This window comes from Triticum urartu, chromosome 3A, assembly GCF_056163025.1.
Source record: "Triticum urartu cultivar PI428250 chromosome 3A, HENAU_Tu73, whole genome shotgun sequence".
NCBI lineage: Eukaryota > Viridiplantae > Streptophyta > Magnoliopsida > Poales > Poaceae > Triticum > Triticum urartu.
In genome coordinates this window covers 429,091,343-429,106,201 of record NC_141875.1, presented here as the reverse complement: position 1 = coordinate 429,106,201, position 14,859 = coordinate 429,091,343, and positions in this window count along the sequence as shown.

Here is a 14,859-nt window from a genome sequence, read left to right as displayed (position 1 = left end):
GACCAGTTCAGAGGGGTTCGGCACTTTCGTCCATATAATACTTCGAAGGGGGCCATCTTCAGACTAGCTTGATAGCTATTATTATAAGAAAACTCAGCATACGGGAGAGATTCCTCCCATTTCTTGCCGAAGGAAATAACACAAGCTCGAAGCATATCTTCAAGAACTTGGTTGACACGTTCAACTTGCCCTTGTGACTACGGATGAAACGCAGTACTGAAAGATAAGTGAGTCCCCATAGCTTCTTGGAAACTTGCCCAGAATCTTGAAGTGAATAAGCTGCCACGGTCTGAACTGATAACCAGTGGAATACCGTGAAGTGAAACAATTCTGGACATGTAGAGAGTAGCAAGCTGACTAGCAGTGATTGTCTCTTTGACCGCCAGAAAATGGGCAACTTTGGAAAGCCGGTCAATGACGACAAGAATAGCATCATTACCTTTCTGCGATTTGGGAAATCCAGTGACGAAGTCCATTTCAACACGGTCCCATTTCCATTCAGGAATAGAGATAGGTTGCAGAGCTCCAGCAGGCCTTTGATGCTCTGCTTTGATTCGGCGACAAACGTCACACTCAGCAACATAACGAGCAATGTCCTGCTTCATATTGGACCACCAGAATCTTTGGCGAATATCCTGATACATCTTCGTACTACCAGGATGGATGGACAGAGGCATATCATGAGCTTCTTGCATAACCCTTTTAGTCTTATCCAGGTTTTTCTTTGAACATGGTACCACTAGGCGGCCTTTGAAATACAAGGCGCCATCGTCGGCAATAGTGAAGAATGAGGGCTTTCCTTCTGCTAGATGGCATTTAATCTTATGGACTTCAGAGTCATAACCTTGAATAGTCTTTATACCAGCTACGAGATCTGGTACGACAGCCAGGGTATTTAGAGAACCCTTAGTAACAATAAGAAGATTCATCTTGCGGAACTCCAGGGGAGGGGGAGCGAGTGCTCCAGGAGGAACAATATGGAGGTTCAGCTTTCTAAATTCTTCGACAAGCGAGGGCTGCACTTTGTGAACCTGGAGGTGGTTGCAGTAAGACTTGCGGCTCAAGGCATCAGCCATTACATTAGCCTTGCCGGGGGTATATGATATACCCACGTCAAAGTCTGCAACAGTCTCCATCCATCTTTGCTGACGGAGGTTCAGATCTGGCTGAGTAAACAGATACTTCAGACTTTGGTGACCGGTGAAGATCTCGCAACGATTACCGAGAAGGTAGTGTCGCCACTGCTTCAGTGCATGAATGACAGCAGCAAGCTCGAGGTCGTGAACTGGGTAGTTTTCTTCGTGAGGGCGCAGTTGAAGAGAGGCATAAGCAATCACTCTGCGCTCTTGCATTAGGACACAACCTAATCCTTGACGGGAAGCGTCGCAGTAAATGACGAAGTCCTTCTTACTATCGGGTGGAGCAAGCACGGGGCCAGAAGTCAACTTGTCTTTGAGCGCCTGGAAACTTTCCTGACACTTGTCTGTCCATTCGAACTTGACACCCTTATGCAACAGATTAGTCAGAGGCCTGGCAATCTTGGAGAAGTTCTCGACGAATCGACGACAATAGCTGGCGAGACCGAGAAAACTTCGGACTTGCTTGACATTCTTCGGAGGAGTCCAATCGAGAATAGCATGAACTCGTTCAGGGTTGATGGCAATACCATCCTTGGAGATGACATGCCCAAGATAGGTTACTTCAGGGAGCCAGAATTCACACTTGGAATACTTAGCATACAGTTGATGCTCTCGAAGTTTTTCCAGCACAAGACGAAGATGTGCAGCATGTTCTTCTTCGTTCTTGGAAAATACAAGGATATCGTCCAGATAAACCACGACAAACTTGTCGAGGTAATCCATGAATATATAGTTCATCAGACGAGAGAAGGTGGCGGGAGCATTCGTTAAGCCGAATGACATGACGGTGTACTCGTATGATCCATACCGAGTCACGAAGGCGGTTTTTGGGATGTCCTCCTCACGAACACGGATCTGGTGGTAACCCAACCTCAAGTCGAGTTTGGAGAACACTGATGAGCCAGCCAGTTGATCATAAAGATCATTGATCCAGGGAAGAGGATATTTATTCTGAATGGTAGCTTGGTTTATAGGACGGTAGTCTTGGACTAATCGGTTTGTCCCATCCTTCTTCTTAACAAAGAGAGAAGGTGCTCCCCAAGGAGAGCAACTTGGGCGAATGAAACCTTTGACAAGAGATTTATCGATTTCCTCCTTAAGCTCAATGAGTTCATGCGGCGGCATCTTGTAGGGTCGTTTAGCTATAGGGGCAGTGTCGGGTTTCAAGTCGATGATGAATTCGACAGCTCTAGCAGGGGGAATCCCTGGAAGTTCTTCTGGGAAGACATCTTGGAATTCACGAATGACGGGAATGTTTCCAATTCCCTCGAGTGGTGCAGCGTTCAATGCATTCAAGGCATAAAGACGTGCCTCGGCATTCTGAACTAGATGAGCTTGGTAAGCAATTATTTCATCAGTAGGGTGTAGCAGATGGACGACCTTAGTGGCGCAAACTATAGAAGCAGTATGCGCTTTCAACCAATCCATTCCCAGAATGAGGTCGATGCTACAGGACTTCAGTACGATGGGAGAGGCAAGGAATTCCAATCCTTCAATTTCAACGGGAACATCGTGACTAACCATAGAGGTTTGACACTGGCCCGCAGGAGTGTGTACCACAATCGCAGTGTTCATCTCTTCGTATTTAATGCCATGCATGAATGCAAACTCAGCTGATATGAATGAATGTGATGCTCCCGTATCAAATAAAACAGATGCTGGTACTGAATTTACGAGGAGTGTACCCATCACGGTAGCAGGCTGGTCTAGAACTTCATTGAGATCAACGTGGTTGGCATGAACACGACCATAAGACTTGGCATTGTTGTTGCGAGGCTGGTTGCTTCCACGGCCAGCTGTGTGGAGGGCCAGTTGATTCTGGTTCTGATTGCAATCCCTAGCACGGTGACCTGGCTGACCACACTTGTAGCAGAGACCATTATTGGGAGTGGGAACAGGAGCTTGTGGTGGTGGAGCTGGAAGTCTTGGCTGCCTAGTTGGAGGAGCAGGCAGACGAGGTGCAGCATAGGTCTGCCTTGGGGCAGGTGCATTCGGCTGGTACATGCTATTGGGAATCCATATCTTGCGCTTCTGCGAAGATGGGCCCGAAGATGAGCCCGTGTCACGGTTGCGCCTGTGAGAGCTCTGGTATTCCTGCAGACCAGTTTCGACATTGATGGCTTTGTTCACCAGAGTGGCGAAATCAGCAAAGTCATGCACTAGAAGTGCGAGCTTGATGTCAGCTTGAAGGCCATCACGGAACTTCTCATGTCTGCGTGCATCAGTTGCAATGTCCTCTTCAGCATAGCGGGACAAGTCCAGAAACTCCCGCTGGTAAGCTTCCACAGTTTTGTTGCCTTGGGTGAGGTTGCAGAACTCACGCTTCTTTCGGTCCATGACTCCCTGAGGAATGAAGCGAGCACGGAAGGCAGCTTGGAAGTCTGGCCAGGTGATGATTGTTCCAGCTGGCAGAGTACGCCTGTGGTTGTCCCACCATTGAGCCGCGGGTCCTTTCAGGAAGAAGGAAGCAAAGGTGACATAGCTGGCAGGGGCTACATCAGCAGACTCCATCTCATAGGTGATGTCACGGAGCCAGTCGTCAGCATCCAGAGGCTGAGTTGAGCTGCAGTACACGGTTGGGTTGAGGCGCATGAAATCCTGCAGAGTCACTTGGGTTGGCTGCTGGTTCATATTGGGGCGAGGAAACTGAGCCATAATATTCTCCATGAACTGACGATTCAGCTCAAACTGTTGCATCATCCCAGCCATGTACTCAGGCGGTGGTGGGGCGTTGCCACCACGACCACGACCACGACCACCTGGTCTAACCATCCTGCTAATATATAACAGTGGTAGTTCAGCATTGAGAAATTTGCAAAGACAAGAATCATTCATGACGAAACATGCACAACGAAAGCAGCACGATAGATACTACATAGTAGTCGGCATATCTTACAAAAGAGATCATGCATAGAGTTCGTTACACAGTGTTCAGTACATAGGCTAAGACATCATAGGCGGCACACAGGCTCGCGGCGAATGCATCTAACACTAATAAGCAAGTCTACGTCAGTCCCATGCGGTACTGCGGAGGTAGGTGTAGCCCGACAGCTGGTAGTGACGCGAAGGGAAGACCTCCACGCGAGTAGCCTGGGGTCCGCGGATACTCTGGTGTGGAACCCGATGCGCAGGTGGCAGGAGAGGACCCAATGCAGGAGAGTAACCTCCCACATCTGGCCAGCCGACGCCCTGGGGCATCACGGTCCGGGCAGGGTAGATCGCAGAACGCGACAGATCACCAGAGCGGACAGAGGGGTGCAACAGCGTCAGAGCACGATACAGGTGCTGACGGGTGGTGTATAACTCGTGGCGAAGAGCTCGGTTAGCTCTATCCGGCCCATCAGCATGCAGAACCAGGTTCTGATGGTAGAAGGGCTCTCGGGTGACAGTGGAGTAGGCAGTAGTGTAGTATCCCTCCGCACCAACATCTGATGCGATAGCAATGTGCCTGAAGGGGGAGGTGTCCAACTCCTGATACTCTCCACGGAAACGTGTCAGAGCAGCATAAGCAGCATCGTGGACCGCCATATCGATAGTCACTCCAACACCATGAGCAATGTGCAGCACAGTAGTGGAGTCATACTCCCGAGAGTAGAGGTGGACGATGGCACGGTACTGCTCTTGGTTGAAGTCCTGATACTCCTCATAGACGGTGTACTCAGGGTGCCAGCGATAACCCAGATAGGTCATCATCTCAACCAACACAGCAGGTGATCCTGAGGCACCAATGGCCGTCGTGTGGCGCACGACCTGCCTCGTGGGTTCCATCTGAAAACAAGGATGTTTTCACAGGAGTCAAATGACAATGTGGATAATGTTCAAATACTACTCTAAAGAATAACTAGGGCTTATCCACTTTGGGGTGAACATGGTCACGGGATCCTAGTGTTAGAGTTAGTAAAATCGTTCAACCCGAGTAGGAGAGAGTTCAGAGTCCCAGAGTAAGGATCGAGGAGTAAAAGATCCTAATACCACCCAGATGGTGACGTGGGCCCGTAAGGCACACAACCATGTTAGTAAAAGTTTTGTAATGTCTAGACTCAACTTCGGCCAAGGAGTGTGGAAGGGGGATTCCTATAGGCAGTCGGCTCTGATACCAACTTGTGACGCCCCCGATTCAACCGTACACTAATCATACACGCAAACGTGTACGATCAAGATCAGGGACTCACGGGAAGATATCACAACACAAATCTACAAATAAAATAAGTCATACAAGCATCATATTACAAGCCAGGGGCCTCGAAGGCTCGAATACAAGAGCTCGATCATAGAAGAGTCAGCGGAAGCAACAATATCTGAGTACAGACATAAGTTAAACAAGTTTGCCTTAAGAAGGCTAGCACAAACTGGGATACAGATCGAAAGAGGCGCAGGCCTCCTGCCTGGGATCCTCCTAACTACTCCTGGTCGTCGTTAGCGGGCAGCACGTAGTAGTAGGCACCTCCGGTGTAGTAGGAGTCGTCGTCGACGGTGGCGGCTGGGTCCTGGACTCCATCATCTGGTTGCGACAACCAGGTAGAAGGGATAGGGGGAAAAGAGGGAGAAAGCAACTGTGAGTACTCATCCAAAGTACTCGCAAGCAAGGAGCTACACTACATATGTATGCATTGGTATCAACTGGAATAAGGCTATCATATGTGGACTGAACTGCAGAATGCCGGAATAAGAGGGGGATAGCTAGTCCTTTCGAAGACTACGCTTCTGGCAGCCTCCGTCTTGCAGCATGTAGAAGAGAGTAGACTGAAGTCCTCCAAGTATCATCACGTAGCATAATCCTAACCGATGATCCTCCCCTCGTCGCCCTGTGAGAGAGCGATCACCGGTTGTATCTGGCACTTGGAAGGGTGTGTTTTATTAAGTATCCGGTTCTAGTTGTCATAAGGTCAAGGTACAACTCCAAGTCGTCCTGTTACCGAAGATCACGGCTATTCGAATAGATTAACTTCCCTGCAGGGGTGCACCACATTACCCGACACGCTCGATCCCATTTGGCCGGACACACTTTTCGGGGTCATGCCCGGCCGCGGAAGATCAACACGTCGCAGCCCCACCTAGGCACAACAGAGAGGTCAGCACGCCGGTCTAAACCTAAGCGCACAGGGGTCTGGGCCCATCGCCCATAGCACACCTGCACGTTGCGAACGCGGCCGAAAGCAGAACTAGCCCCCTTAATACAAGAGCAGGCTTACGTTCCAATCCGGCGCGCGCCGCTCAGTTGCTGACATCACGAAGTGCTTCGGCTGATACCATGATGCCGGTTGCCCATATCTTGTCCCACATGGCGGTTAGTGCGTATAAGGTCAACGACCCAACTCAGATCAAATACCAAGATCTCGTTAAGCGTGTTAAGTATCCGCGAACGCCGAACAGGGCCAGGCCCACCTCTCTCCTAGGTGGTCTCAACCTGCCCTATCGCTCCGCCACAAAGTAACAGTCGGGGGCCGTCGGGAACCCAGGCCCACCACTACCTGGGTGGAACCACCTGCCCCTTTATCCCCCATCTCCGAACAGTATCACAGGTAATGTAACAGTGTAAAGTATATAGTATATGCCCGTGATCACCTCCCGAAGTGATCACGGCCCAGTAGTATAGCATGGCAGACGGACAAGAATGTAGGGCCACTAATGGAAAACTAGCATCCTATACTAAGCAGTAGGATAGTAGGTAAGGGTAACAACTGTAGCAACAATGACAGGCTATGCATCAGAATAGGATTAACCGAAAGCAGTAACATGCTACACTACTCTAATGCAAGCAGTATAGAGAAGAGTAGGCGATATCTGGTGATCAAGGGGGGGGGCTTGCCTGGTTGCTCTGGCAAGAGAGAAGGGTCGTCAACTCCGTAGTCGTACTGGGTAGCCGCGGCGTCGGTCTCGGTGTCTAGCGGAAGAAGAGGGGGGAAGAAACAATGAATACAATGCAAACAGATGCATAACGATGCATGACAAGACAAGTAACGGTGCTAGGGGTGCCCTAACGCGGTATGAGGTGATACCGGTGAAGGGGGGGGAATCCGGGAAGGTATCCCCGGTGTTTCGCGTTTTCGGGCAGAGGAGCCGGAGGGGGAAAGTTACGAGTTCGATATGTTAGGGAGGTGTGGCGGACGAACGGGTTGCGTATCCGGAATCGTCTCGTCGTTCTGAGCAACTTTCATGTACAAAGTATTTTCATCCGAGTTACGGATTAAAAGATATGATTTTCTAAAGATTTTATTAATTTCTGATTTTAATTATTTATTTAAATCCAACATTATCCAAAACAGTGAATGATGACGCAGGCATGACATCATAGTGATGTCAGCAGGTCAACTGGTCGGTTGACCAGTCAAACCAGACAGCTGGGTCCAGTGGGACCCACATGTCATTGACAGGGTACTAACAAAGTTTTAAAACTAACTAAATAGGCTAATTAGTGGGTGGGGCCCGGTAGTCAGTGAAAGATTAGTGTTTAATTAACTAATTTAATTAATTAGCAAATTATCTATTTAGTTTTATTCGTTTTTGACATGGGGCCCGCATGTCAGTGGCAGTAGCTGCCACGTCAGCAGTTGACTGGGTCAACCCAGTCAACTAGGACCCGCAGGGCCCGCTGGCAGTGGCCTTGGGGTGGCCCCAGGCCAACCACGTAGGCAGCGGCCGGCGTTTGGCCGCCGGCGACGTCAAAACGTGGCGGGGGCTCCCGGGCCTCGTCGGGATTTCGCTACACGGCGCCGTTCAGCGCGCAGCTTGGTCCAGCCGAACGGCCACTCGATGCCGCGTCGAGTGGGGGTGGTGGTATGGCCGGACTTGGCCGGAATCGGCACCGGCGACGAGCAGAGGCGGCGGCGCGTACGGGTGCTCGACGGAAACGGTGCTACGGAGCAAGGTAGGCCGCGTGGGAGGGGGCGTTCGGTCGAGAGCGAGGAGCTGCATCGAATCGTGGCGGGGGCGTGGCCGGAGGAGGGCCGCAGCGTCACCGGCGACGAGCGGGGCGGACGCCGGCGTTCGGCCGCGGTGGGGAACGCCTATGTTGTCCACGGTAGGACCAACAGGTGGTCGCTCCGGGTTCCTACAGCGATGCTGAGCACGATAGGCATGAGCCCGGGACCAAATGGTCACCGGACGGCTGCCGGCGACGAGCGCGTGCGGCGATGCGCTCGGGCAAGTTGGGGGGGGGGGCGGCGCGTCCAACTAGCGAACGGCGTCGAGAGAGAGAGGGGAGGGAGCTGGGGCTCACCGAGCGGCACACACGGTGGCCCTTGGCGGCTTAGTAGCTGCAGAGGGCGTCGCCGGAGTTGGGGATGAGCGGCGGCGAGGCGAAGGAAGAAGACGACCTCGCCCACGACGCTGCGACGTTGCAGAGCTCGAACCAACGGTCGAGGACGACGAGGAGGGTGACGAGGGAGACCGGCGACACGTTGGCGCGGTGCGGGGAGGACGGTGGCCACGGCTATGTGACGGCCACGGCCATGGAAGCGCTCGGACGGGGGCGGATCTGAGGAGCGAGACGAAGGCGGAGATTGAGGAGGAGAGCAGGGGGGCAAGTGGGGAGGGGAGCCCGAGGGGGCGCGGCGTCGGCGCCCTTATCCTCTCCAGGGGCCTGTAGCGGCACGGGGCAGCGAGCTGGTCCGTCGGCGACGCGGGCGCGGTCGGAGGAACAGTGGGGGCGTGGGGAGGAGGTGACAGAGGTGGGGAGGTGGCAGCTGGGCCACCTGGGCCGGCCGGGTGCAGGGGAATGGGCTGAAGCCCAGGGGGTTTTCTCCTTTTCTTTTTTTTGTTTTTTTGTTTTGTTTTATCTATTTGCATTTCTGTTTTAAAACATTTTAAATTATTTAGACATTTTATAAAAATGTGTTTGCTCCACCATAATTACCTTTGTAATATTTGGCAACCACCGAACATTTTTATTTCAATTTTTGAAAACTTTTATTGTTTGCCTTTATTTTAAATTTGAATTCTGAACTGGGTTTCGAACTACGCGGGTTTATCAACAGTAACCGAGGTGAAGTGGCATCATTAGCGGAGATTCACTGTAGCTTAATTATCCGGGCGTTACAGTGTCCATGTACCCTTGTAGACCGAAAGCGGAAGCATTAGATTAACGCGGTTGATGTAGTTGAACGTCTTCGCGATCCAATCGAGCTAGTACCGAACGTACGACACCTCCGAGTTCAGCACATGTTCAGCTCGATGACATCCCTCAAACTCTTGATCCAGCAGAGGTTCGAGGGAGAGTTCCATCAGCACGACGGTGTGGTGATGGTGATGGTGATGTGATCTATGTAGGGCTTTGCCTAAGCACTACTACGCTATGACCGGAGGAGTAAACTATGGAGGGGGCACCGCACACGGCTAAGAGAACAATTGATGTGCTTTAGGGTGCCCCCTGCCCCCGTATATAAAGGAGGAGGGGAGGAGGCCGGCCACAAGGGGCGCGCCAAGGAGAGGGGAGTCCTACTAGGACTCCAGTCCTAGTATGATTCGGCCCCCCTTTTTCCTTCTACCGGAGGGGGGAAAGGGGAAGGAGAGGGAGTAGGAGAAGGAGAGAGGGGTGGCGCCCCCTTCCCTAGTCCAATTCGGCCTCCTCCCAAGTGGGGGGCGCACCAGCCCCTTGAGGGCTGGTTAGCCTCCCTCCTATGGCCCATATGGCCCATATCTTTCCCTGAGGGGTTCCGCTAACCCCTCCGGTACTCCGGTATGTACCCGATACACTCCAGAACCCTTCCGTTGTCCGAATACTACCTTCCAATATACCAATCTTTACCTCTCGACCATTTCAAGACTCCTCGTCATGTCTATGATCTCATCCGGGACTCCGAACAAACTTCGGTCACCAAAACACATAACTAATAAATACAAATCGTCATCGAATGTTAAGCATGCGGACCCTACGGGTTTGAGAACTATGTAGACATGACCGAGACACATCTCCGGTCAATAACCAATAGCGGAACCTGGATGCTCATATTGGTTCCTACATATTCTACGAAGATATTTATCGGTCAAACCACAATAACAACATACGTTATTCTCTTTGTCATCGGTATGTTACTTGCCCGAGATTCGACCGTCGGTATCATCATACCTAGTTCAATCTCGTTACCGGAAAGTATCTTTACTTGTTCTGTAATACATCATCCCACAACTAAATCATTAGTCACATTCCTTGCAAGGCTTATAGTGATGTGCATTACCGAGAGGGCCCAGAGATACCTCTCCGATACTCAGAGTGACAAATCCTAATCTCGATCTATGCCAACTGAACAAACACCTTCGGAGACACCTGTAGAGCATCTTTATAATCACCCAATTACGTTGTGACGTTTGATAGCACACAAGGTGTTCCTCCGGTATTCGGGAGTTGCATAATCTTATAGTCAAAGGAATATGTATAAGCCATGAAGAAAGCAATAGCAATAAAACTTAATGATCATTATGCTAAGCTAACGGATGGGTCTTGTCCATCACATCATTCTCCTAATTATGTGATCCCGTTCATCAAATGACAACACATGTCTATGGTTAGGAAACTTAACCATCTTTGATTAACGAGCTAGTCTAGTAGAGGCTTAATAGGGACACTGTGTTTTGTCTATGTATCCACACGTGTACCAAGTTTCCGGTTAATACAATTATAGCATGAATAATAAACATTTATCGTGATATAAGTAAATATAAATAACAACTTTATTATTGCCTCTAGGGCATATTTCCTTCAAACATGCCCTGCAAAAACAAGTTAGACATCCTCTACTTTGTTGTTGCAAGTTTTACGTGGCTGCTACGGGCTTCTAGCAAGAACCGTTCTTACCTACGCATCAAAACCACAACGATTTTTCGTCAAGTGTGATGTTTTAACCTTCAACAAGGACCGGTCGTAGTCAAACTCGATTCAACTAAAGTTGGAGAAACAGACACCCGCCAGCCACCTATGTGCGAAGCACGTCGGTAGAACCAGTCTCATGAACGCGATCATGTAATGTCGGTCCAGGCCGCTTCATCCAACAATACCACCGAATCAAAGTAAGACGTTGGTGGTAAGCAGTATGACTATTATCGCCCTCAACTCTTTGTGGTCTACTCGTGCATATAACATCTACGCATAGACTTGGCTCAGATGCCACTGTTGGGGAACACAGTATTTCAAAAAAAATCCTACGATCACGCAAGATCTATCTAGGAGATGCATAGCAATGAGAGGGGAGAGTGTGTCTACGTACCCTCGTAGACCGAAAGCGAAAGCGTTTAGTAACGCGGTTGATGTAGTCGAACATCTTCACGATTCAACCGACCCTAGCACCGAACGTATGGCACCTCTGTGTTCAACACATATTTTGCACGATGACGTCCCTCGAGCTCTTGATCCAGTTGAGGACGAGGGAGAGTTCCATCAGCACAACGGCGTGGCGACGGTGATGATGAAGTTACCGGCACAGGGCTTCGCCTAAGCACTACGACGATATGACCGAGGTGGTAAACTATGGAGGGGGGCACCGCACACGGCTAAGAGATGTCTGTTGTGCCCTTGGGGTGCCCCCCGCCTCCGTATATAAAGGGGGGAGGCGAGGAGCCGCCCCCCTAGGGGCGCGCCAAGTGTGAGGAGTCCTACTAGGACTCCCTAGTCCTAGTAGGACCCCCTCTCCCTTTTTCCTTTTCCAGAGTAGCAAAAGGGGGGAAGAGAGAAGGAGTAGGAGAGGGAAAGGGGGGAGCCACCCCCACCCCTTGTCCAATTCGGATTGGCATGGGCGCCACCTCCTTGGCCGGCCCTCTCTCCTCCACTAAGGCCCATGATGGCCCATTAACTTCCTGGGGGGGGGGGGTTCGGTAATCCCCGGTACTCCGAAACTTAACCGAAACTTCCCGAAACCATTCCGGTGTCTAAATGTAACCTTCCAATATATGAATCTTTACCTCTCGACCATTTTGAGACTCCTCGTCATGTCCATGATCTCATCCGGGACTCCGAACAAACTTCAGTCATGAAATCACATAACTCATAATACAAATCGTCATCGAACGTTAAGCGTGCGGACCCTACGGGTTCGAGAACTATGTAGGTATGACCGAGACACATCTCCGATCAATAACCAATAGCATAACCTGGATGCTCATATTGGCTCCCACATATTCTACGAAGATCTTTACCGATCAAACCGCATAACAACATACGTTATTCCCTTTGTCATCGGTATGTTACTTGCCCGAGATTCGATCGTCGGTATCATCATACCTAGTTCAATCTTGTTACTGACAAGTCTCTTTACTCATTCCGTAATGCATCATCCCGTAACTAACTCATTAGTCACATTACTTGCAAGGCTCATAGTGATGTGCATTACCGAGAGGGCCCAGAGATACCTCTCCGATTCACGGAGTGACAAATCCTAATCTTGATCTATGCCAACTCAACAAACACCATCAGAGACACCTGCAGAGCATCTTTATAATCACCTAGTTACATTGTGACGTTTGATAGCACACAAGGTGTTCCTCCGGTATTCGAGAGTTGCATAATCTCATTGCCAGAGGAACATGTATAAGTTATGAAGAAATCAATAGCAATAAAACTAAACGATCATTATGCTAAGCTAACGGATGGGTCTTGTCCATCACATCATTCTCTAATGATGTGATCTCGTTCATCAAATGACAACACATGTCTATGGTCAGGAAACTTAACCATCTTTGATTAACGAGCTAGTCAAGTAGAGGCATACTAGGGACATTCTGTTTGTCTATGTATTCACACATGTACTAAGTTTCTGGTTAATACAATTCTAGCATGAATAATAAAAATGTATCATGATATAAGGAAGTATAAATAACAAATTTATTATTGCCTCCAGGGCATATTTCCTTCAGGAGGCTGAGTCACATGCTGCTTGACGGAGGATGCCCTCCATGCCCACATCTTCGCAAAGAGTCTTGCCCGGATGGTCCATGCCCTCGGAAAGGAGCAATCTCAGGCGGTCCGTGCCCTCATCGGACGACCCTATAAAGAGGAGAAGGACGATGCCGACTACATATCGGACAACTCGAGAAGTGAGCAGATTCGGCTCGATCCATATTGCATCTTCTATTGTTATTTCCGCGACAGAGACTATAAGGGCAAGGGCAAGGGTAGCAATGTGTGAACTTCCTCCATAACTGCGGTATTTAGAACATGTCAATTTTTGAATGTCCGATGGCATGTATGATCAACTATTCATATGCTATGTGTGCGATCTAGGTGAACTATGATACGTCTCCAACATATCTATATTTTTTTATCGTCTCGTGCTATTATATTATTAACCTTGGATACTTTATATGTATTTTTATTCTATTTTATATCATTTTTGGGAACTAACCTATTAAACCAGTGCCTAGTGTCAGTTGTTGTTTTCTGCTTGTTTTTTGGTTTCCAGAAAATCAGTACCAAACAGAGTCCAAACGTTACGAAACTTTTTGCTGGTTTTTATGGACAAAAGAGACCCTATAAGCTTCAGGAGGGACCAGGCGGCAAGCGAGGAGATGGCAAGGCAACAGGGTGTGCCCTGTTACCTTGTGGGCCCCAAATGGCTTCGTCTAACCTAATTCCACTTCTATAAATTCTTAAATATTGGAAAAGCAACAGAGAGCCACCTGAAACACTTTTTCCGCCGCAGCAATCTTTTGTTCTTCTGCAATCCCATCTGGAGGCCTTTTTCGGTACTCTGCCAGAGGGGGGATCGATCATGGATGGCCTCTACATCAACCTTGTCGCCCTTTCGATGACACGTGAGTAGTTCACCACAGACCTACGGGTCCATAGCTAGTACATGTACCTAGATGGCTTCTTCTCTCTCTTTGATCTTCAATACAATGTTCTACTCGATCTTCTTAGATTTCTATCCTATGTAATCTTCTTTTGCGGTGTGTTTGTTGGGATCCGATGAATTATGAGTTTATGATCAAATTATTCATTGAAAGTAGTTGAGTTTTTTTTCTAAACTTTATTATGCATGATTGTGATAGCTTTGTATTTCTATCCAATCTATCTGTTTGGTTTGGCCAACTAGATTGATTTATCTTCAGTGGGAGAGGTGCTTTCTAATGGGTTCAATCTTGCGGTGTCCTCACCTTGTGACAGAAGGGGTAACGAGGCATGTATTTGTATTGTTGCCATTAAGGATAAATGATGATGTTTATTCATATTGCTTGAGTTTACTTTGTCTACATCATGTCATCTTGCTTAAGGCATTACTCTATTTTTCATGAACTTAATACCGTAGATGCATGATGGATAGCGGTCGATTGGTGGAGTAATAGTAGCAGATGCAAGCAGTAATCGATGTACTTATCACGGACATGATGCCTATATTTGTGATCATTGCCATGAATAAGATCATAACTATGCATTTTTTATCAATTGACCAACAATAATTTGTCTACCCAACATATGTTATTGTTTCAAGAGAGAAGTCTCTAGTGAAAACTATGGCCTCCGGGTCTACTTTAATCATATTGCTAAAACCAAAAATACCTTGCTGCAATTTTATACTTTTTATTTTACTTTTCTTTTTATGTATCTACCAATACAAGATTTAATCCTCGCAAGTAACGAGTTCAGGGGATTGACAACTCTCTTGCCCGTGTTGGGTGCAAGTATTTGCTTTTATGTGTGTAGGTATTGAAGATGAGAATTTGCGTGGTTCCCTATTGGTTCGATAACCTTGGTTCTTATCAAGAGAAATACTTCTCTGCTACTATATTGCTT